The sequence below is a fragment of the Haemorhous mexicanus genome, chromosome 14 (genome assembly GCF_027477595.1).
Source record: "Haemorhous mexicanus isolate bHaeMex1 chromosome 14, bHaeMex1.pri, whole genome shotgun sequence".
NCBI classification, from domain to species: domain Eukaryota; kingdom Metazoa; phylum Chordata; class Aves; order Passeriformes; family Fringillidae; genus Haemorhous; species Haemorhous mexicanus.
In genome coordinates, this window is record NC_082354.1 from 13,243,448 (window position 1) to 13,265,090 (window position 21,643).

The 21,643-nt window shown below is 47.2% G+C and overlaps 1 long non-coding RNA gene across 1 annotated transcript; it reads left to right on the forward strand.

Moving 5' to 3' along the window:
- The first annotated feature begins 7,381 nt into the window (after positions 1–7,381).
- On the forward strand, positions 7,382–21,368 carry LOC132333722 (uncharacterized). Its single transcript, XR_009488240.1, has 5 exons — positions 7,382–9,997; positions 10,808–10,891; positions 11,802–12,033; positions 15,979–16,110; positions 21,077–21,368. It is a non-coding gene; the product is annotated as an uncharacterized LOC132333722 (long non-coding RNA).
- Positions 21,369–21,643: the final 275 nt, after the last annotated feature.

Consider the following 21,643-nt stretch of genomic DNA (forward strand, 5'->3'; position numbering starts at 1 on the left):
TTTTTGCAAATGACAGCAGTTTCTCAGAAAAAAAAAAGAGCTAATTCTGGACAATTTATAGGCTTATGCAAAAAAAAAAAAAAAGTAAATCAGTCTCTAGCTGTTTGGACTATGCTTTCTTTTCATTGCACACAAGCAACTTCCATCACCACTAATATGCAAATGAAGATATTTGGCCTCAATCTTTCCTACAGGGAGAAAACCCTCAGCAATGCCACCTATCCTACAGCCAAGGCTCATCTCATGTCAGACCATATTTTCTTCCCTAGCCTCAGTCCATGCAGGCTAAGAAACCCACAGGATCCCACATATCCATAGACCAGACCTCTAAAGATGTTTCAGCTCAGTCCTGCCTCAGGTGAGGTTTTTCACAAGTTATTTTTCATATCACAGAAGTGTTGTAACTACACAACTGTAGTGAAGGAAACTGAGCCTCAGCTGGTGAGAGCTGTTTATTCTGTTGGTAATATACAGCAGGCAGCCCACAGACACTGAAAATGCAGCTTAGATCCCTGTCCTTACCCAGGCATTTTCTGCATACCAAAATTAACTGTGGTCAACAAAGAAACCTTGGATTGGTCAGCACTGAAATACTTTCAGCAAATGCACAGATGAATCATTGTGCCAGGTCTAGGGAAGGGGGGAGATCTGTATTTAGGATGTATGCTCTCTGCAGGCCCAGAGGACTTGTGAAATCCATGAGCTCCTGCAGATTCCCCCTTGGCAAGGCTGACTTAGGGAGGTGCAGAAGGGGCTGGTATTAAATATTGCTGCCTTGACGGGTGGCACTATGTGCTTGTGCTCCCAGCAGAGGACTCTCCTTGTAGCTCAGCCTATCCCTGCTCCAGAGGGAAGGAACTGCAGTGTCTGAGATGCTGTTTGGGTCTCAGATTTCTGTTTAATACATGCCTGTGGTTTGTGGCTGTCTGAATGCCTCCAAGGACCCCTAAAAACTAACAACTCCTGCTGCTGCCAGCAGGCTCCACTGACACTTTGCACCTTCAAGCTGGGCCATGAGGTCCTTCCCTGCCTGACTCTGCTTTGCAGCCAACCTGACAGACATCAGCACCAGGAGCCCCCTTCAATGTGGGACAGAATGCCAGCCCCTGGGAGGGATTCTCTGGCCCCTGCTTTGGTTCCAGGCTGGAGCTGACTGATGGGTCTGCTCCAAAGCATACCTGTTATTCTTGAGGCCCCTCCTGCCACCCTGCTCCTCCAAGGGCACAATTTTGGGACCCTGCCCTGTGTTATTCTGGCAATGCAAGTGCCCCAGAATTCTGGGGAGCAACCTGATGCACTTCTTCTACTGGTTATGTGACACTAAAATCATCCAGAATCGACAAACAGAGAAAATTGGAGGGAGCACTTGGCATTCTCTCCCATCTGTGAAGCTCATTAAAGGTGGCTTTTAGCATCAAACAAGACATCCCATGAAAAGCAAAGAAAATACCAAATGTCATCTTAGCTGGGGAAGCAGACCCTTGGGCACATCCTCTTGCAGCCAGCCTTCCTAGGAGTCCTCTCTCCCACCAATACGTGGGCTCCTGCAGAAAATGTTCCCTGGAAACTTGTTGCATGAAACCAGTAGAACTGTGCCTGTCCATTTCCTACTCCAGGCAGCTATTCTGGGTTAAAAAGCAACTGGAATTGGAATGTTAGGAATTGTTAGGAGAGGAACAGAAAACAAAGCAGAGCCTCCCTATAAATCTGTCTCAATTATCGTGTCTGCTCCAGCCCTGCTGTCTCAGGCAGAGCTACAGAGGTGACGAGAGGGCAGGATCAGCTTCCAGGCAGTGGACAGGGAGATAACAGAGGCTCTTCCAGAACAGAGGAGAGCAAAGGACAACCCAGCACGTGTCTGTAAATTGCCAGGGGCTTAAAGGAAAGAACATTTACTGGTAGCACTGCGTTTTGGAGGCACAGAGAGTCAGAAGCAGCCTCGGTCCGCAGCTGGCGGGTGACAGGGGTTCCCCTGGGAGGCTGATGGCTGTGTCACCGGCGATTTGTGTTGGCTGAGCCCTGCCTGAGGGCACTGCCGAGCACAGCCTCTGTGACAGGGACAGACTGACACGGGCACCATTTCTAGGGCTGCCTTTTGCACCCGTCCCTCCCATTGCCCTGGTGGAAGGGCCAGAAGAGGGAGCTGAGCTCAGCCTCTCGCTGCAGAGGAGCTGCCCTCCCCAGGGCGCAGGAGAGCTGCGCTGCAGAGCCTGGTGACCTACCAGAGACTGCTCTGGCAAGCAGGCAAGAGACAGGGCAGGCCCAGGGCGCTGGCTGAAGGGAACAAGACAGGGAAAAAGCAGCTGAAGGGGACAGAAGCAGGAATAAAAAACAAAGGACCATTAAACACAGTGAGACTGTAAAAAGAAACACTTTTGCCAAATTCAGTGTTTGTCAAGAGAGGAACGTTTGCACAACTGCACTTCTGCAGTGAAGGGACATGGTTTGCAAAGAAAATACCTGCTGGCCCCACAGAGCCTGTGAGCTGCATTTCTGGGCATTTTCCCAGGCAGCACTTGCAGTTGTAAGGAGTGAAGCACCCCCAAGGTGCTGCTTGGGAGCTGCTTCCTGCATGCCCTGGTGCCCTCTTCAGTATAGGCAGTGAGTAAGGGTATTGCAAACTAAAAATAAATAAATAAATAAATAAATAAATAAATAAATAAATAAATAAATAAATAAATATTATGGTCCAGTCTTTGCTTGCCAAGTGCTAGAATGTGGGCACTTAGAGTTGTTCCAGGTTGCTGTGGGGTTGGCTTACAGATGTTTGAGTCATTTGCGTGTCTGTATCAAAAGGCTTCTCCCATTTCACAGTTAATTCACAACAATGTAAGCTCAGATTGACAGGCTTCCTGATCGGAGTGTTCCTGCCTTTGTAAAGAACCAGATTGGTGGAAGGATTTTCCCTTCTATATTATTTCAAATCAAATAATGTGTTTGTCAGTCTTACACAGAATAAGAAAGTTAGCAAGACATTGGAAAGAGAAATCACTTAGTATTATGAAAAAATAATTTTCTTTTCTGGAAAAAAATTAATGTGATTCTTGCATTACTGTGTATATAAACATTCTTATATTGAGTTAAACTTGTAATCAATTTGCAACCCTGTAATCATAAATCAAGATTTGAAGAATGCCAAAATAGGGGTTTATTTTTGTAGGACATAACTGTTTTAATGAGGGTTTGGAAAACGTCAATAAATTTGGAGACAACTCAGGAATACTGTTCCTGGTTGTAAGAGAGGAGCAGCTGCCACATTTGGTGGAGTGAACCCTTTAAATTGCCAGATATCAACTCAAGAGGTGGAGGGATAAGGAAGGTATAGCTGTTCCCAAATGTCATAGAGAATTCTGCTGAATTTTATGATCTTTGATCACCTCAAAGAACCATCTACATAAAAACTTCACAGACACCATCCTTTGTATGCCTGTGCACCGGATTTGTATGCACAGGTGAGTACAGGCACACATACATATGGAATAGCGTGTTCCCAGTTGCTTTTATAAGCTTCAGATTTGGCTTAATTTTACTGAATTGGGTCCTGTGGGGTTTCACAAAAAAAAATCTTTACAAAATGTGTTACTAAAAGATTTTAATCTATTTCCTTAAAAACAAATTCCATGTCATCTCATCTTACTATTACCATTTAGAGGAGGCATGTTAAAATTCACAACTATTTGTCCTTCACCCAGAGCATTTTCCAAGGTCCAGTGAAGTCAAAAAAGAGACTGTTGGTGACTTGTCAGGGGGCTGTGGTTCAGAGACACACTCTTCAGTAGCAAGTGGGTACCCCACACCAGAGACACCGATTCCCAGTACTGTGACAGCCATATGGCAGATTGTTCTTGCTCTTTAGTGTAAAATGCCTTTTCTTTTTTATTCATGGCTTTCCTTTTTTCAAGTTCAAATGCTTCAGTCTTGTCTCTGCTCAGTAACACATTAAAAATAAAAGTTTGAAATATTTTCCTTTGAAAATAACTTTTTGAGTTATGTTTAAGACTCGAGAGATGGGAAGGGATGTATGTGTTCACCATTAAAGTAATTCTTAGGGCTTTGCTCCAAGTGTTGCTAATATTAGACTGGCTTGGTGTAGAAGGGGAAATCCAGCGGGTAGATGGGCCTCTGGGAGAGGTGGTTATTATTTTCTGCACTGATGAAAATCTATTCAATTAGCAGGTCATGTGTGCTCTGTAAGCTTTAAAAAACCCCATCAAAGTGGTGAGCATGATGGCACATTTAGTGGCTCTGTCCTGGAGGCATAAATAAGAGAGCCCTAAACTGACCACACATGTGCATGGAGTGTGGTTATTCCTGAAAATAAAGACTGGCATGACTCAGGTGTTGAGTGTGGCTGGGTATTAAGAGAGTAATAAGCAGTTGCTGGGAGGCATAATTCTACAGTAGCTTCCACTTAATTAAGCAAGGTGTTGAACAAGGGAGCACATCTCAGTTAGTGGGTAGGAAGAGATGGTGGCTGTCCCAGAGAAACAAACAGGCTGGAGCCTGCAGCACCTTGTGCAGGGAACTGCAGGAGGACAGACTGCTGAGGGCTGCTCTGATATGCTTCCTGCTTCGGGGCTTGGACCAGCAAAAAGAAACCTGAGCAAAGCTATAACATCAAGTTTTTTCCTTCCTGGAACTGACACTTTCATGCCCAGGGACCGAGGCACACACACTGATTGCTAACAGCAGTGTAAGCTAAGCCAGGTACTGGGACTACAGCAGGATTGCTTGGTGGAAACATCCCAGCTGTAGATAAATAAGTCCATGGAAGGGAGCTGGTAAAACTGAAGGTTTGTCACCACCAGCAGGTTGCAGAAAAAATGTCTCAGTACTGACCCCTCTCAGAGCTCCTTTGGAGATCACTGCAGCACCTGCTTTCCAGTGCTTAACTCAACCAGCTGGAAACCACGTCCTGACTGATGGGAAGTAACAGCAATAATAAATAATCCACTAATTTTAAACAGTTTTCTTCATTTCTTACATTAAATATATGAAGACTAGTAACTTACCATCTGACAGCATATGGAGATTATTTCTTCTTACGCTTAATTCTCTAAATTACTGCAATTTTTCTATTTGCTGGGGAAGAACATGAAGTTCACTGCAACTAATATCATAATAAATACATAATTAATAAAGGAACCAAACATCTTAAATTAAACAAAGGAAAACTGTTATCAAAACTACTATAAAGCATACAATTAAATAAAGAAATCCCATCCTTGTGGGGTGTTTCACAAAAAAAAAGTTGTACCATAACAAATCTCATTGTTTCTTCAGTATTTAGTGTATCAAGTTTCAGAAACTCAGTTCAAGAAGTTAAATCGTGATGAAAGATTGGTTCATAGATTAAAACTGTAGCCTAGGAATCAGGAATTCCTGGTTTAGGTCCCACATCAGTTAAAAATTTCTTGTGCTACTGCTGGCAAATGCCTTGCCAGCAATCAGCTTCTTTTCTAAAAATTATTCCTCCTTAAAAAACACTGAACCAGTCCATACAGCTAAAAGTTTATTGGGAGTAACAGCAGGCTCACCAACTTCTTGGGTATGAGCACTAGAGGGTGACAAAGCTGCACCAAACAAACACAGACTACAGCAATTTCTGGCACTAACATAACTTTTATTTAGGTAGTCCAGACTGATTCAACAACCACGTGGATAAAGACCGTTCCTAACCATTTTTTATTCTAATTTGATAAGATTGACTTCAAAGGTTAGTGTATCTATTGCAGGTTCTTCTCTGTCCATGTGACTGAAGTTAAGCTGGGATTCCCTTCCTGAAAGCATCTTTCTAGCACATGGCTTCAATGTCAACTTCCTTTTTAAATGTATACATATATGTATTACTTATGCTTTAAACAGGCATATCACACAGGAATGAAACCCTCTCTAGAATGTCCTTAATCTGTGTCATCAGGCATGCATTCTAGGTTTGACAGCTCTGAAAAAGAAGCCAAAATTACTAATATTGCAATCCTCAGAAACGTTCACTTCCTGTAAACAGTTGCAGTGATCCCACCTTGAAATGCCATGACACTTAAGTGAGCATAGAGAATTTCTCACTAAATAGTAAAGACATTAGAAAACACTCACAGACATTCAGAATATCTCACACTAGTTGTAAATTAAAAGAGAATGTTGATTTATAGTTCAGAAATTAGGTAACGTGGAAAGAATTTTCAGGGCATACACAACTACTGTGGAAATGGGATAATGATGCCTTGCACTGACCACAGAAATCATGAATGCTGAAAAAAACCAAAAATTCCTGGTCCAAGTGCCAGGTCAGTGAATAACTGTACATAGTGATTTGTATTTACCCCCCATTTTTGAAACTCTACAATACGTGACTCCTGTAATTTCAGCTGAAACACTAAGAAGAAAAAACACGTGTTCGCAATCCCCCTGCCGTGGGCAGCGACACTTTCCACTAGACCAGACTGCTCAAAGGCACATCCAAGCTGCCCTTGAACCATCCCAGGGATGGAGCTTGCCCCGCTTCTCCGGGGTTCCTGTGGCAGTGCCCCATCGCCCGGAGCCCCGTGCCCGGAGCGGAGCGGAGCTTGCCCCGCTTCTCCGGGGTTCCTGTGGCAGTGCCCCATCGCCCGGAGCCCCGTGCCCGGAGCGGAGCGGCCGCTGCTGCCCCGGGCCGCGCGGGGGCGAACGAGCAAACGGACAGACAGAAAAAGGGATGTCAGCAAAATGAATCCACAAACGCCAAAGCTTTATGTCCGAAAAGGAGACAGAAGGGTCCTGCCACTTTATTCGAATAAAGGGAGCGAGTCCAGTGGGGAACACGCCCGCACACTTTTCTCTCTCTCGAGGCTTCGGAGGGCGCAGCCTCCTTTTATCCTGAGCTCCCGGCTGCTCTCTGCCCGTTCCTTTCCCCATTGGCCGAGGTACCAGGAAAGCCCAGCCTTCCCGAACCGCCTACCGCCTACTCTACTCTTGAACCTGCTCAGAAACTCGGGCTCGTACAGACCCGTGGCTGTCTCAGGGGCAGACTGCCTGGGCTCTGCGACAAACCTGCTGCCCAAAGTCAGTAGAGACATTAAGAGGCATTTCAAAGCTGTTAACATCCATACCTTCACCCATCGAATTGTTTGTAAAGACATCAGCACACATCCTCCCTTCCTCTCGGGGACAAAGGGATAAACGGCGGCAGCAGCAGCGACTCTACCGACCCGTTACCTCTTCTGCTCGTCCTCCTCCTCTCCCGTTCCCGGTCTCTCTCGCCCTCCTGTGCCCCGCCCTGTCCCCGCTCCTCCCGGAGCCGCTTACCCCCGGCTCGGGGCGGCCTCCGCGGTCTCGCCGCCGCCCGGCTCTCGCCGTACCGGCTGTGGCTCCGCCTGGCCCGGCCCCGGCCGCTGCCGCCGCCTCCTCTGCGGGTTCCCCGGCCCGAGCTCCGCCGCTCGGTGCTCGCTCCAGATGGTGAAGCCCGCCCCGGGCGGTCGGGGGCCGGCCCGGACCCCGGGAAGGAGAAGGCACCGGGTGTGGCCGCTTCTGGGGGCTTGACCAAGTCAGCCGAAAGTGGCCTGAATGTCCAGAAGTTACTCTGGAGCGGAGGGGAAGCACTCAGCCCGTCCTCTGTGCCTCCATCAAACCAGCTTTGCACGAGGGGAAATGCCGCATTGGAGTGCAAAGGCGACCGATGACCTGAGTGCGACCGGACAGGCCGGGGGGGACACTGTCATCAGCCCTGAGACAGCACGGCCAGCGTGGGGGGACAGAGCTGGTGTCATCCGCGGGGGCCTTGGTCCTGCACGCCTTCGGGACGCTTCTATGGCCGTGGGTTTGTTCGGGTTTTGGAAGAGTGTGTCTTGGGGACTTGTTTGATTTTCTGGCGTTTTTCTAAGGGGTGGGAGTGCTGATTTGGGTTTGCTTTTGTTGAACTGATGTTTCGAAAGCTGCAGAGCCTCCGCTAGCCCCGGGCGGGGGAGCCCCGGAGAGCGGCGCTGGCTGGAGCCGACACTGGGTGGCAGGAGGCTCCCGCAAACGGCTTCTGTCCGGCTCGTTCGTCCCTTCCCAGCTCTCCAGCACAGGCTGCTCTGTGCACCCCTTGGGCTTTTCCAGAACCCCCTCGTGCCCGCCTGGCCACCCCTGCACAGTGTGCCCTGGCCCCCCAAGTCACACTTAGCCTCCCACCCCACTGACGCCCGGGCACCCTGCGGCCCCACCGGCACAGCCAGGGCTGGGTGTGCGATGTGCTCGCGGGCGTGCAAGACAGCTGGGGGACTGCAGGTGTGCTCCGAGGACTGCATGCACATCCCAGGGTCACTCGGACCAGTGCTCGGGCCTGGTTTAGCCGGTGAGCAGAGGGAGCACATCCCTCCCGCTGTTTGTATAAACTGGGGGATGTCTGCCCATGGGAGATTAACAGCTCAAAGAACTCTCAGAGTACAGGGACCTTCCGTGTGAGAATGTCCCTGAAGTGCAGCCTCCCACCAACCTCCTGCTGTTGTGTGAGAGTCCTTCTGCTCTTCCTACTTCTCCACTGTGGATGTACAATCCTTGACCCAAACAGCGAGGAGCACCTAGAGGGACCGGAAGGGGCTTTGGTCGAGGTGTCAAATGCAGCCCAAGGGTGGGAAGGGAGTAGTTTGGGCTCTAGTGATGTGAACCTACCAGGAGCTGCCTACACATCCACATCCTGAATTTTTATTTTTTTTTAAAACAAATTCAGTGGGTGAGAGCTGCCCATGGCTGTACTGCCCAATAGTTACCCAGTGTCAGCAGCAAATCTCATGTTCCCTTTTGCAGAGAGGGCACTTGCAGTCACCTTTGACCCGTACTCCCTGCGAACAGGCGCTCTCTGATACTTCCACAAAATCTGATTTTTTTGCTTTAACTGACTCTGTGTTTTCTAGGAAAGAGGAGCAAGCAGCCTGTGACCTGTGACCAGCCACTCTGGGATGTTTGACAATGTGCCACACTCTGCTTTAGGGCTCCCAGTAGGAGAAGATGGGTGCTGTGGTCATGCAGCAAGTGGCTGCTACACATCTCTAGGGTCAGCAGGTTACCTCTGCACCACTGCCTTTCCATAGCATTGTGGACATCCGGTGCTGGTGCCTGGAGGACCATTTGTCAGCACAATACAAACATGCTTTATGCTCTTGCCAGATCAAGAGGAACAAATAAATTTTCAACGGGACAACTAAATAGGAAAGGACTCGGGGCTGCTCTGCCAGGATAGCCTGCAGTAGTAAAGCACATGAGAAGAGTCCCTCAGGGCAGAGGGCAGAGCGGAGTGCCCAGGCCCTGCTTGAAAGCCTCAGATGACTGAGGAAGGGCGACATTCTATTAGTAAACCACTAATGACCACCTCTTTGGCATTTCCTGAAAACTACCGTAGGTTGGCTGGTTCCTGGAGGAGCACTGTGATGTCAGCAGCCAGAAATCCTGTGGAACCGGCCGGACTGGCAAATGCATGAAAGTCAGCTAATCTGCTGCTTTATCACTCCTCCTCAGCCCCCAAATCCCCATCCACTTCAGGCATCGGAGGGAAGCTAATTGACTTGAGCTTCCTTTTTGTGCTCAAACACCTTGGCTGCCTTGGTTATTTTCTCTCATTTTTGCTTCATACAAACAGATCAGCTTCAAAGGCAGTGCTGGCCCCGGTGTTATGTGATACATATCTACCAAATAACTGGGGAGAGGCCTTGTTTCACCAGGTGCTCTCTGCCTCTGAGTGATCTGGTCACAGTTTTGCTGCCTCTCCCCACTGACTGGGGTGAGAGTTACTGCTGGGAAAGGACATCAGTTGTTGCTCATCTTCCCTCTTTTCCTTTATCGCCCAAAGCAGAGGAAAGTGGAGACTTTTGGCCAGCAAGGGCCAATGTGGGGTGCCCTTCCAGGGAATGGGACCTCAGCAGGGACATGGCACCATTCCTCAGCGTGGCTTTTGTAGTGAGAAGGGCAGGTGTTCATGGAGATGGCTTCCTGGATGGGGGCTGACCCAGAGGCTGAGGCTCCCATCTTCACCTTACCTGACCCAGTAAGTTTGACTCTGATCCTCACCCTCCTCCACCCTGCAGATTGCTGGATGGGCATGCTGCCAGGCTGTATTTTCCCTTACCACCTTGGAGACACAGTATAAACTTGGAGGCAGGTGGGAGGTGCTGAGCTCTTGCCTTGGCAGCAACTGGGACAACCCACCTCCTCATCCCTGCCATCTTATTGGTGTGAGAAAATAGGAGCAGGTTGAATAGAGCTCCTCACAAGGGCCCCCACTCAGGGAGTTTCAGGGATCCATGCAGGGAAGAAGCTGTAGCCCTCCCCACTGGATGTGCCAGGGGCATGCACTGAGCCAAGGACCAGCTGGGTGTCACTTCTGTCCCTGGCAGGGAGATGTGTGTCCAGGTCTGCACCAGACAGCCATGGAGGCAGCTCTCAAAAACCAGTCCAGGGCAAAGGGTCACCTATGTTGGACCCCAGAGAAACCACATGGGGTCTTTCTGTGCTGTGGCCTGCTCTTCAGGTCCCTCCTGTGGAAAAATTCCAGGCTGGGGAAGTAACTGGGACAAAATCAAAAGGCTGAGGAAGCTGTGCTGTAGGACACAACAGGGTGGTTATCATGGTAAAGAAGGATCTGCAGGCCATGCACACAAATATTTGTATATGTGTGTGAGAGCATCATTGTTTCATTTTGATGTAGAACCACAGCAATGATATCCAGCTGGAACAAATTGCTCCAAAATTCAGGTACTTGCATGCCACAGCACTACCAGCATGGGCAGGCAGAGAGAGGCAAGTTGCTAGACCTGAGAGCATAAGCATGTGGGTTAAATGAGATCTATTTATACAGGCACCTCTGGAGCACAGCAAAGCACCGACAGGAACCACGTGCAGAAACCCCTGGGGGAATCCAGGGAAAGAAGTGTTGCTGCAGGTGAGGTTCTGCACAGACCCTGCTGCCATGTGCCAGCGCAGCATGGTCAGGGCTGTGGAGAGCCATGGTGGGAACAGGGAAGTGGGTGGGAACAGGATGCACTGCCAGGGCCTTAGCTGCCCACCAAAACATGCTGTGCCAGATGGGGAGGCACCAGGAGAGGCTTCAATCTACCCCAGCTGTAATTAGCCAGGAGGTGAATGCAGCCATACAAACAAGGCTGCAGGAGCTCCATGTAACCTGGATGTGATGAGGTCCTGGTGACACTGCCTGTGCCAGGAATAGAAGGGGTGGGAGGGATATGGGCACAGGGGCCACTGGGACTTGGCATGAGGGAGCCCAGTGCTCTGGCAAGTGCAAACCCTGCAGTTTCTGCGGGACAGTGTCATGTTGGGTATCTCTGCCAGGGGCCATCCACTGCTGCTAGCTGTGTCCCTGCTCCCTCCGCAGCCATACATCAGAGTAAAGCAGGTTCCCACTGCCTTTGCCCATCACATCAGGGAGAAGTGGAAGGAAAGCATTACAGCTGAAAACATAGCCATGGTGGTTGTCCATCCCAATGGCAGTATGACTTGCCAACAGCAGGAAGTTCAAAATCTGCTCATTGGGCTGGGACAAGCCAGCCAGCAGCCAGCAATACATCCCTCTGAGCAGCCATAAATCACCAAACTGCATCACTGGAAGACATGCCAGAGAAGGCATGTAGGATAATAAACTTAGGTGGGACCTACCTAATCCATAAGGGCATGAGGCCAAGTATCTGGTGGCTGGGCCTGTTTCTCAGGGCTTGGTGCTGCCTCTGAGCAGCTCATGGGCTCTGGGAATCAGCTGAAGCACAAACCTCTGCAGACTGGCACCACCTTGGGCCAGTCAGGGTGTGTTACTTGCCCTTCTGACCTTACATTTGCAGATTTGTGACCCATCTTGCCTCAGGAGCTTGCAGAGGAGGAAGAGCACTTTGCAGGGTTTTCTGTCCTTGGTGGCTGCATGTGGGACAGAGGGGACATTTGAGGATGCTGCCTCACCCTGCCAGGCTGCTCCCCCTTGTCAGATGCACAGGGGCAGGCAGCATGGGCACACAGCAGTGACAGAGCTGAGACACCACTTGCACCTTGCTCCACTCTCAGGACCCTCTGGCCCAGGTTAGTACCTCCTGGCACTGCAACATTTCTCCTCTTATGTAGCTTGTTTGTGCAAAGTCACTTCACTTGTTTGTTTGCTTTTGCAAACACGTGCCTATGTGACCTAGCCAAACAGTTCATCCTTTTGGCTTGTGCAAGCCCTTTCAGGAGGCTGGCTTATTCCTCTTATCTGTGAGTTGATGTTTAACCAAGTCAAGCATTATTTTGTTACAATCTTTCTGCATTGGCACTCTTGCCCTTGAGCCTTCTCCTCCTGATGTTTTTGAAAAGTCTGTCAGCATCCTCCTGAGCTTTCCCTGCCATGAGCGCAGGCATTTTATGGTGATGCTATGCTTCGTGTCCATCCTGTTTGACTTGCACAAACTTCCAGATCACCTCCAGTCTTCTGTCCACGTTGCAGTATGGTTTGAAAGTGGAAAGTTCTGTTAGAGAACACTCCTGTGCATTCTCTACTTTTTACATTTGATCCATAAGTTGTCACTGAAGCTGTAGAAACACAAAGTATTGCTTTTCTTTGAGTGCAAAGAGGAGAGGACAGGTACAGGAGAGAGGAAATGGAAAGAGAGATGTCTCCTGCACTGGAGCAATCAGACCAGCATAGTGCAAAACTACAGCATGTCAAAATTTGCTCTCTCTGATTTGCAAAAAGAACAGCTCTTTTTGCAAGAATACACAGCTTTACTGCGGTTTTTTCCCTCCCTGGGGTTACAAAATCTGCTCCCGGGCCTCCAGGCAACAGTCTCTGCTGCAAAGGCAAAGCCTTGTTCTGGTGGGATGCTCTCACTGCAGGAGACCTTTCAGAATGCTGCAACCTTCCAAAGGAAGGGTGATCCCACCTTTTCACAGCTTGCTTATGCATTTTATCCTGCCTCCTACAAATATAACTTTAGTCCATAAAATCGGTGTGTGAAATAAGGTTAGTCACAGGACTTCCTGGCAGCAGCTCATAAACAAGCTTTCCTCACTTCCCTCTTATGAAAGGTCATCTCTCCCCGGCTGCAGTGACTTCTTTGTTTCCCTCTTCTCCCATTTATCCCCTGACTCCCATTAGTATCTGTGACTCTAGTAAATGTTTTGCCCCGTGGCTGCCTCGTCAAACACAGCAGGAGGATCAGGCTCTGGAGCACACTCTTGACACATCTCCTAGGGATGGATCCTTTTGCACTTTCTGATAGGTTATTTCGCTATCGTTCCTCATTCACACATTGAGCAAGGGGGAACCAATGGCCCAAGTATTCAGCAGCTCGTTAGCAGTGAAAGGTAATAGGGTCTGTGAAACTTCCCTTCATCCCCTTCTCACTCATATCCTCCCCCTACTTTTACCTTTGAAGTGGCAGTTTCCTGGGCTGAGTCTGCTGTTCAACGTCTGGTAACAGAGGGTGGTATTTAACTAGGTCTCACGATTATTTATGTTTCTATGAAAAACAAACCCCTTTCCTGGGTGTAAAGGTGGCCAAGCACTAGCACACATGAAGGAGTCACCACCTATTGAGTGTTTTATAGATGCAGCCTTCTAGCACACAGGTCACACTGTCACCATCATGGCACTCACAGTCTCACCAGTAGCCTTGCTGGCCTTGATCCACATGTTTACATCTGACTTCCTCATCAGCACAAGGGATAAGTGTATGTAGCAGTTGGACCAGACAGAGGAGAGTTCCAAAAGCAGCCAGGGGAGATGTGTACTCATGAGTCATCAGCTCTTTGGTTGCTCTTACTCTTAGCTGGCAGAAAAATGTTTCTGTTGTGGAAATTTCCCTTCCTTGCTGCAGCCTCTGTCATTGAACACACTGCACTTAGATCCACACACTCACCATGCTGGTGCCCTGATCTCACCCATTCAGGCAGAGAAACCCTGGCCCTTGCCTGGAGTTTTATTTTACCTGCCAGGCTCTGCCTGTACCAGTCTGACTGCAGGTCTGAGACTAAGAACTGTCACCCTATCATCACCCCATTTGCCCCCTGGCTAGTCGCAGCCGTGGTAGCAGCTGGGTTGGTTTGCAGCATTGCTTGAGGGTTCATTTCCTGGAAACAAGAATTGTGAAGCCAGGAAAATTTTCAGATCACCCTATTTACATATTCAAACAGAGATTAAAACCTAGCAGGATTTTCTGCTAGCCCTATGTTTCCTTTTCCTCTCTGTCATCCTTTTACCCTGTCTTGCTGTAAAACTGACAAAGCTCTCAAGCCCTCATCTCAGCCTCAGAATGCTTCCCTTCTCCTTACTGTCCTTGCTGAAATCTTAAACATCTCCTGATTTTTTTCCACCCAGAAGCCACCATCTGTGACATCTAGCAGTTCACACAAAGCTGCGTGCTTGCTGTTCATGAGTGACAGCCCAACTGGGACACAGATGTTGAGTCTCATTTCCCACAATCCGGTGGCTTTTGGACATTTTTCCAAGATATTTGCTCCATTCTCTCCTCGTGTTCAAGCTCCCTTTTAATAACCAGCTCAACTGAGTATGTTTTTTATGCAAACAGCAATTTCCTTTGGAAGCTCTCAGTGAAGGCCATGTTTGTCACTTAGTGCTCTAGGGGAATTTGGGTAAATTGGACTGGAGACAAAAATACCTCTGTTCCCTCTCCCAGGAACATGTCAGATTCCTGCATTTCATGTGCATTTCTGCTCTAAGAAGGTCAGTGAACTGGTATTATCAGACTCTTCACACTGTGGTATGATCATGTCTCTTCACATTGATTCCTAGCTCAACCATACACAATTCACTCATTAAAAAGACCTCTTGCCATCATTACTAAGTTCCATCTGGAGGTTCAGGTGAGTCTCCATGACCCAAGCTGTGGTCTTTCCCCTGCTAAAACACCATCACTGAAAGCAAAGGAAATACATGACAGATGCAGCACGTGGATGCACTTGCTGTGACTGTCACTGCCTTGTTTGGACTCAGCTCAATGTTGTGTCACAGTGCTCTCTCTGCAGGGACACGGGAATGGAAAGCAAAAAAGAGAGGATTGCATTTAATGTCCCAGTTTGTCTGGGCAGAACTTGTGGGTAGAGGCAAAGGCAACAGCTCTCTGCCTATTTTGACCACTCATCAGGGAACTGAATGTAAAGTGAGAACCATCAAACACACTTCTCCCTAAATGGTTTCCAGGGAAAAATCCTTTTCCACAGCCATATCCCACTGCTTTCTTCCTCTGCCTACACTGGGGCAACTGGGAAGAAACCGTGGGCTGGGGTGATGAGCACACGTCTCAGCCACATGGAAGAGACTGTGGTGCCATTGTTTCTTCCAAGCTGCCAGCATCACTGCAGGGGCAGTGGATTTCTGAGCTGTATTCCTCCGAGGGAACCATGAAGTTATTCTAGCTTTGACCAAAGTTTTCTCTTCTGAGTGTCCCCGTCTGTGCTCCCCACTGTGCTGTGACCGCTCCATCAGCCTGTTTTCAGCAGGTACTGATAGCTGTGATGTGCCAGGAGCCCTTGGAGGGCTGCCCGTGCATTTTGTGAGCCCTGTTGCCACGATACTGAGCGCAGAGCAGATGTTTATTTCAATAGAGATGGCTTTGATTCCTTTTCAACTTTTCGCTGAGCTGCCACCATGTGTGAATACTTCTTCCCAGGAGCCAAGCATGCTGTCAGGGCCCAACAGGCCAGCCTTGTGGCTGCAGCCAGTGAGGAGGGAACAAGGCTGGGAGGCAAGTGCCAGAGCAGCACAAAGCCAGCTGATGGCCCTGGCCTCTCAGGAAGGATGGCTGAAGCTCTGGGGACAGGGACTGAGGATGTATGGGTGTGTGTGGGTGTGTCTGCATTCATGTGTTTGCACACACACACGTGTGTGTGTGTGTGTGTTTATGCACACCTATGTGTGTGTGTCTGTGTGTCTGTTTTGGTGCTGGCAGCCTGGCAAGGCTGGGAAAAAGCAGTCTCCCTCTCACAGCTAGTGCTCCCTAGCACTTCATTCTCCTTTTTTCCCCCTCCCAGTTGCCTCCATCAGATCATCGCTGCCTTGCTACACACGTGGACCAGCTTAGCTGGAGGCTGAGGTGAAGAGAACATCTTCTTGAGAACAACAGAAACCAGGCACCAAAAAATATTGAAGATGTGGTAGGAAAGGTAAGGAGATCCCTTCCTTTAGTACAGTAATTGTATGTGAGAATTATCAAGACAAGATAATTACTTCTTTCTGAATTATTTTTCCTTCTCCTTTACCCTTTCCTTTCCTTCCTTTTTTTTCTGGTTGGTATATTTTAAAAAATACCTATTTTTTTCTCTTCCCTCTCTCTTCTTTAACCCATCTTGTTTGTCTTTCTCTCCACCCTTTTCTTGGTGCTGGCAGAGCAACATGCCCTCATGAATACCCTGCCCAGAGTTCTGCCCAGGGCTATCAGCCTCTATGGAAGGGGTGCTTTGCTAGTGTAGGAAATCCACTGGAACCAGCTTCTTGCTGTTCCCTTATATAGAAATGTTTTTAATTCTATAAATACTGTATGCATTTTACTAAAAAAAAATTAGGGAAAAAACGGTTGGACTGGCTATGTAAAGACACTGTGCTGTTGGGGCTGGAGTTTTGTTTGCCCACTGGCAGGGCCTCTCACTTCCTTCACCCTTTCCACTGTTGTGAGCAAACTATTTTTGGTATTCCAAGAGCGCAAGCTTTGCTGAAATTCTGGTTTCCTGCTTTAGAGCAGGGAAGAGTTATTTAAAATTACAAAATAAATTTGCTAACAGGAGGAAGAATAGATGAGAACAATAATTTGAGAACAATGTTCTGTGATATTAAACTACTGAATTGGATACAATTACCTATAAATACATATATGTGTGTCTCTGTGTGTGTATTTAGAGATGTGTGGATTATTTTAGAGATGCAAGTGTAAATAGAGTATATTTGTAATAAAAAGGTCAGAAACAAAACAGTAGCTCCATCTCACTTATCTTGCAATCTTGGAAGCACAGAACTATCCTACAGAAAATCATTTTCTTTAAGCCAAATATTGTAATGAAATAAAAAGTTAACTGGCTCAAGGATCTTTTGTGTTGAAGGTGGAAATGTTGCCCTTGAACTTGTGAACAGTCCATTCAATTTATCATAATCCTTAGGAACATAGTGACTCACCATTCACCAGACTGGTACAATAAACGTGCACTATCAGCTTAGTACCCTCATAAAGACAACTCACTCTTTTTTTTTTTCCCCTGTTATGGAAAATTAAAGATTATGTCAGCACAAAATTCCTGTGCTCCAGACTCATCTTAGTACCATGAGCACCATGTCCTGTTAACAAGTAGCTCTGCCTACCATTGCAGGGCAGTTCCTCCCATCTCAGATGAGTACTTTGGCAAAATTTTAACCCTCCAGGCTAAAACTTCTGCATGGAACAGGCCAATCATGCAAGGAGAAAGCCCACCCACCACAGCAGCTCATCTCTGACTGGAGCCAGTGGAAGGGGCTGGGGAAGTGGGTGAGAATGGCGTGAGCAGGGGCAGTGCTTGAACTCGCCTGACAGGATTTGCAGCTCACCTGATTCCTCAATCAGAGGTGTCAGTTATATAAACAGTATTTCCCAGTGTTAGGGTTTTTTTTTTCCTTCCATGAAACTGTCCAGTCACTTTTGGCCTGTAGCAAATAGTTCACCAGCTTAACTATACCCTGTGTGAAGAAGTGCCTTTTGTTTGTTTTGAACTTGGCATCTGCTTGTTTGATTTAATGATCTTTAGCCTTTACATTGAAGGAGATGGTGAACCAGCATCCTTCCCCCACCTCTTCCATCCCAGGCATTTACCTCAGCCTGATTATTTTCCTTAAAAGTACAGGAAGTGTCAATTAAAAAAATAGTTCAGGCATTTCTAAGAGGAAAATTGCAAGAAGATGTATCATTTTCCCTGCTAAGAAATATCATTTTGTTCCCTTTGCTTCTGAGGGAGGATGTGGAGCATCATCCTTGTGTCAAGCATGTGCCATTGTTGTCTCCTGGAGAAAATGCATGGTTCTGCTATATTACATGAAAATCTCAATTTTTTAACACTCAGTTGGCACTGGCAGATTTTGGCAGCTGAATTATCTAAATAATCCATTTGCTGGAGGAGCTCCACACACCTGGTGTCCTACAGAAAAAGTGAGCTGCCTCCCGTGGGGGAACTGAGAGCTGCAGAGGCTACAAGGAAGGTGAGATACTGAGAATACTGGAGAATGAAACAAGATGTATCCTGGGCAAGGAATGAAGGTAGTGAGCAGAAGTGAATGTACCATGGTCTGGGTTCTAGTCCAGCTGCAAGGCTCTAAAATTTTAAATTATTTATTGGATACAGAGATGTCAAAGTTGTACTATGGGATTGGCAAGGACTACATTTGTTTCCCATGAGTTAGTATCAGCAGCTTCTAGTGCTGGAAATTCTGAAGGTCCTAAATAAGTGGCCTTGAAGACAAAGTGATTTCCCTAATGCCCATGAATCAAGAGACTGATTTATGTTGAAGAATTGAAAAATTATGTTCTTACAAAAACATTTTAATTCTTCCTTTGACATCCCTGATGTTCTCATTAATAAAATAAATATGTGGTTCTTTTTTCCCCCAATTCCAGTCAACTTTTAACCTCCACAACATCTTTGGCAAGGTGTTTCAGACTTAAAATCATGAAAGGTATTCGAAGCTACTGGTTTGAGATGCTGAATTCCACTTCTAAGGGACAACCCTTTAGCTGTGCTGCTTGTTTTGAGAGAAAGGTCCCAGGCAGGAGAATTGTGGCTGCCTCTAAATGCTTCACATGGGATTGTCTCCACGAGCCCAGGTCAGGGCAGCACCAGCCAGCTGAACTTTGCAAAGGCACTGAAGGGTTTGCAACACCCAGATCCATCCTGATGCATAGAAACTGGGCATCATATTTTTAGAGAGATGTGTGAGTTTGCATCAGCTCTGCTAGAACCAGATCAGACACCTGTTCCCTCCCTCCCCCCAGCTCACCACTGTGAGGAGTCTTTGGAGTCTGTAAAATACAGTATCTTTCTGCTTAGCACTCTAATTAATTTAATTTTATTCATTTACATTTGAAAATTTAAGAGATATTTCTACCCCTTTTTGTGGTAGGTCTAAAGCAACTAACATGGTGCAGGCACTCTCCAAAAGCTCTGTGGTTTTGATAGCTCCCTGCAGTCTTCTGATGTAAAAATAATTATATTTTCACACCAGCAACACAAAAATAGTAGTTAAAAAACGTGAACAGTTGAAGGTCTGACTTGGGTCACATCGCTACTGTGAGGCCCTGGGAGCTGTCCTAAGTGAATTATAGACACATTTTAAGTCTTGGAAAACAGCAGCACCAGGTATTTAAAGGGCAGGCTGGGAGGGAGCAGGGAAGGTCTTTCATAGAGCAATATCAGCAACTGACCACCTGTCTTTCTTAATGCACAAACTAGAATTTGCTAATTACAGAGGAGAATACAATATTACAGCCCTTTTCTTAGATGTTATGGTGCCAGTCTACCTCACTTCACAGCCTAGCTCAATGATTCAGTCATTGCATGAGCAGCTGATTACTTAAGATTCCCTGACAGGTTTTCCTCCCTGGCTTTGCTCACCATGTCATTCCTGGGCTTTCCGACCTGCCTTTTCACAGGATGTTTTTCTTGGTGTTTTTGTCACTGCAGTTCCTTTGGTCAACCTGCCATGCACAGGAGACAGCTACAGATATAACTGCTGGGGAGAATACCTAATCACATGCTTCACAGTTGTCCTGCAAGAGCAGAAGTAGAACTCCCTTAAATATATCTGCTACAGTCCCTTTCATGTTATATTAAGCTGCATGCAAGTCAGAAATATGTAAAAGGCCAAAAGTCTCAGTATATGGCCCCAAAATAGGAAGAATGGATTGGCAATTAGTGTTCTCTGGTATAAAGTAAACTGAGAGAAAATATGTATAACATCAAGACAAGGCTGAGATAAACAGTTAGCAGGAATCTGGAGAGAAAAGGTAATATATGGATGGAAAGAGAAAAGCAAAGCCTCAGAACCAGAAGAGGAGCAGCAGGTCTGCAATGCAGCAGCAGCATGAAATAAAAATCATCCTATTTAATTTGTCAGGATTATTTCAGGGCTTATGTTCTAAAGATTACTAAAAGGTAGCAGGAGAAGTGATTTAAGTATATTTGAGCAGAATGAATCAGGCAGGATTCAGAAGTACCATGAGTGAATATTCATTCATTTATTTGCCGAACCACTGTACATAATTATGAAAGATTTTTGTCAGTAGAAATCCCCATTTCTTTCCAGAGGTTTATTAATGGAAAACATTTTTGAATTTAAGTATATGGTATCAGCTTTCAGCAAATACTTACCTTAAACATTCCACGCATTAAAATGCATTCCAGGTAGGCTCAAAAGTGTCTTAGATGTATAACTATCACACAGAAGCCTTTTTAAGTCATGCTATTTTTTTTAAAAAAAGGTGCAGAGGAAAGTAAATATTTTAGTAACAGTAAAGGCTTAACAAACTGGCAAGTTGGAAGAAAAAATATTCCACCATGATCCACAAGCCCACGTTTAACAAACATTACTGTTTGTTTTGGGGTTCAAACCACAGTGAGTTAAGGATGGAAAGACTGCCTAACTTTGAAATTCTTGTCTTCAGCCTGTTTTAACACAACCTTACCTTAAACAGAGGTGTTTTGTGTTCCTTGCCCAGTGCAACATTCCTCTGAGTCCTAAGGGAGGGAGACCGCCTGCTGTCACATCCTTTCTGAAGGGACCCACCCTCTCAGCAGGATAGCTCTGGTATAGCCAGCAATCCAACACCTCCAGCTTACTTTACTTTTTTCTTGGCTTTTAGACTTAGAAACCTATGAATTTGAGGGAAGCCCTCACATACCCATGAGGATATTTGTGATGGATCCATGTGATTTCTATACTCTTGCTCAGAGGGCTGCTGGGGAAGACCAGTGCCATAAAAGATGTCAGTTTGAGCTTTGCTTCAGTAACTGGCAAAACTTACATGTGTAGGAACGTGAATCACACACACTAATGTGTGACTCATGCATGAATGGGAAAAAAGTCACTTCAAAAACACTGTTATTTTCCCCTCTCCAGGCCCTGGTAGAATGTTGGGGCAGCCCACCTCACCAGGAAAGCAGGTGGTGGTGAAGGACAGAGGTATGTGCTGGGACAGCCCTGCAGCAGCCGGTGCAGGGTGGGGAGAGCTGGCCAAGGAGGGGAGAACCCCCCTGGTGAGCCAAGAAAGAGCCAACCACCCTGAACTGGGAGCTGAACCTCCAAAGACCAACTGGACCTGCCCTCATCACCTCCGCCACAGCTGTCAGGAGCACCCCTGAGACAAGACATCACTTTTGTCACAAAAGCAAGTAAACCCCATCAAATATTCCCTCGGTTATTTGTACCCTGTTAATACCCTGTCTTTCCGGGGCGCAGGAGCCAGGGGTGGTGGGGTGGTGGGGACAGTGGAGCCAAGGAGCAGCGCTGTGACTGTGCAGGAGGGACCCCATGGCAGCACCCGAGGGGTCGGCACTGTCACTGGTCAGTGAGGCTGCACCTTCAGTGCTGTGTCCAGTTCTGGGCCCCTCAGCTCAGGAAGGACATTGAGGCGCTGGAACGGGTCCAGAGAAGGGCAACAGAAGTGGGTGAAGCCCTAGAGCACAA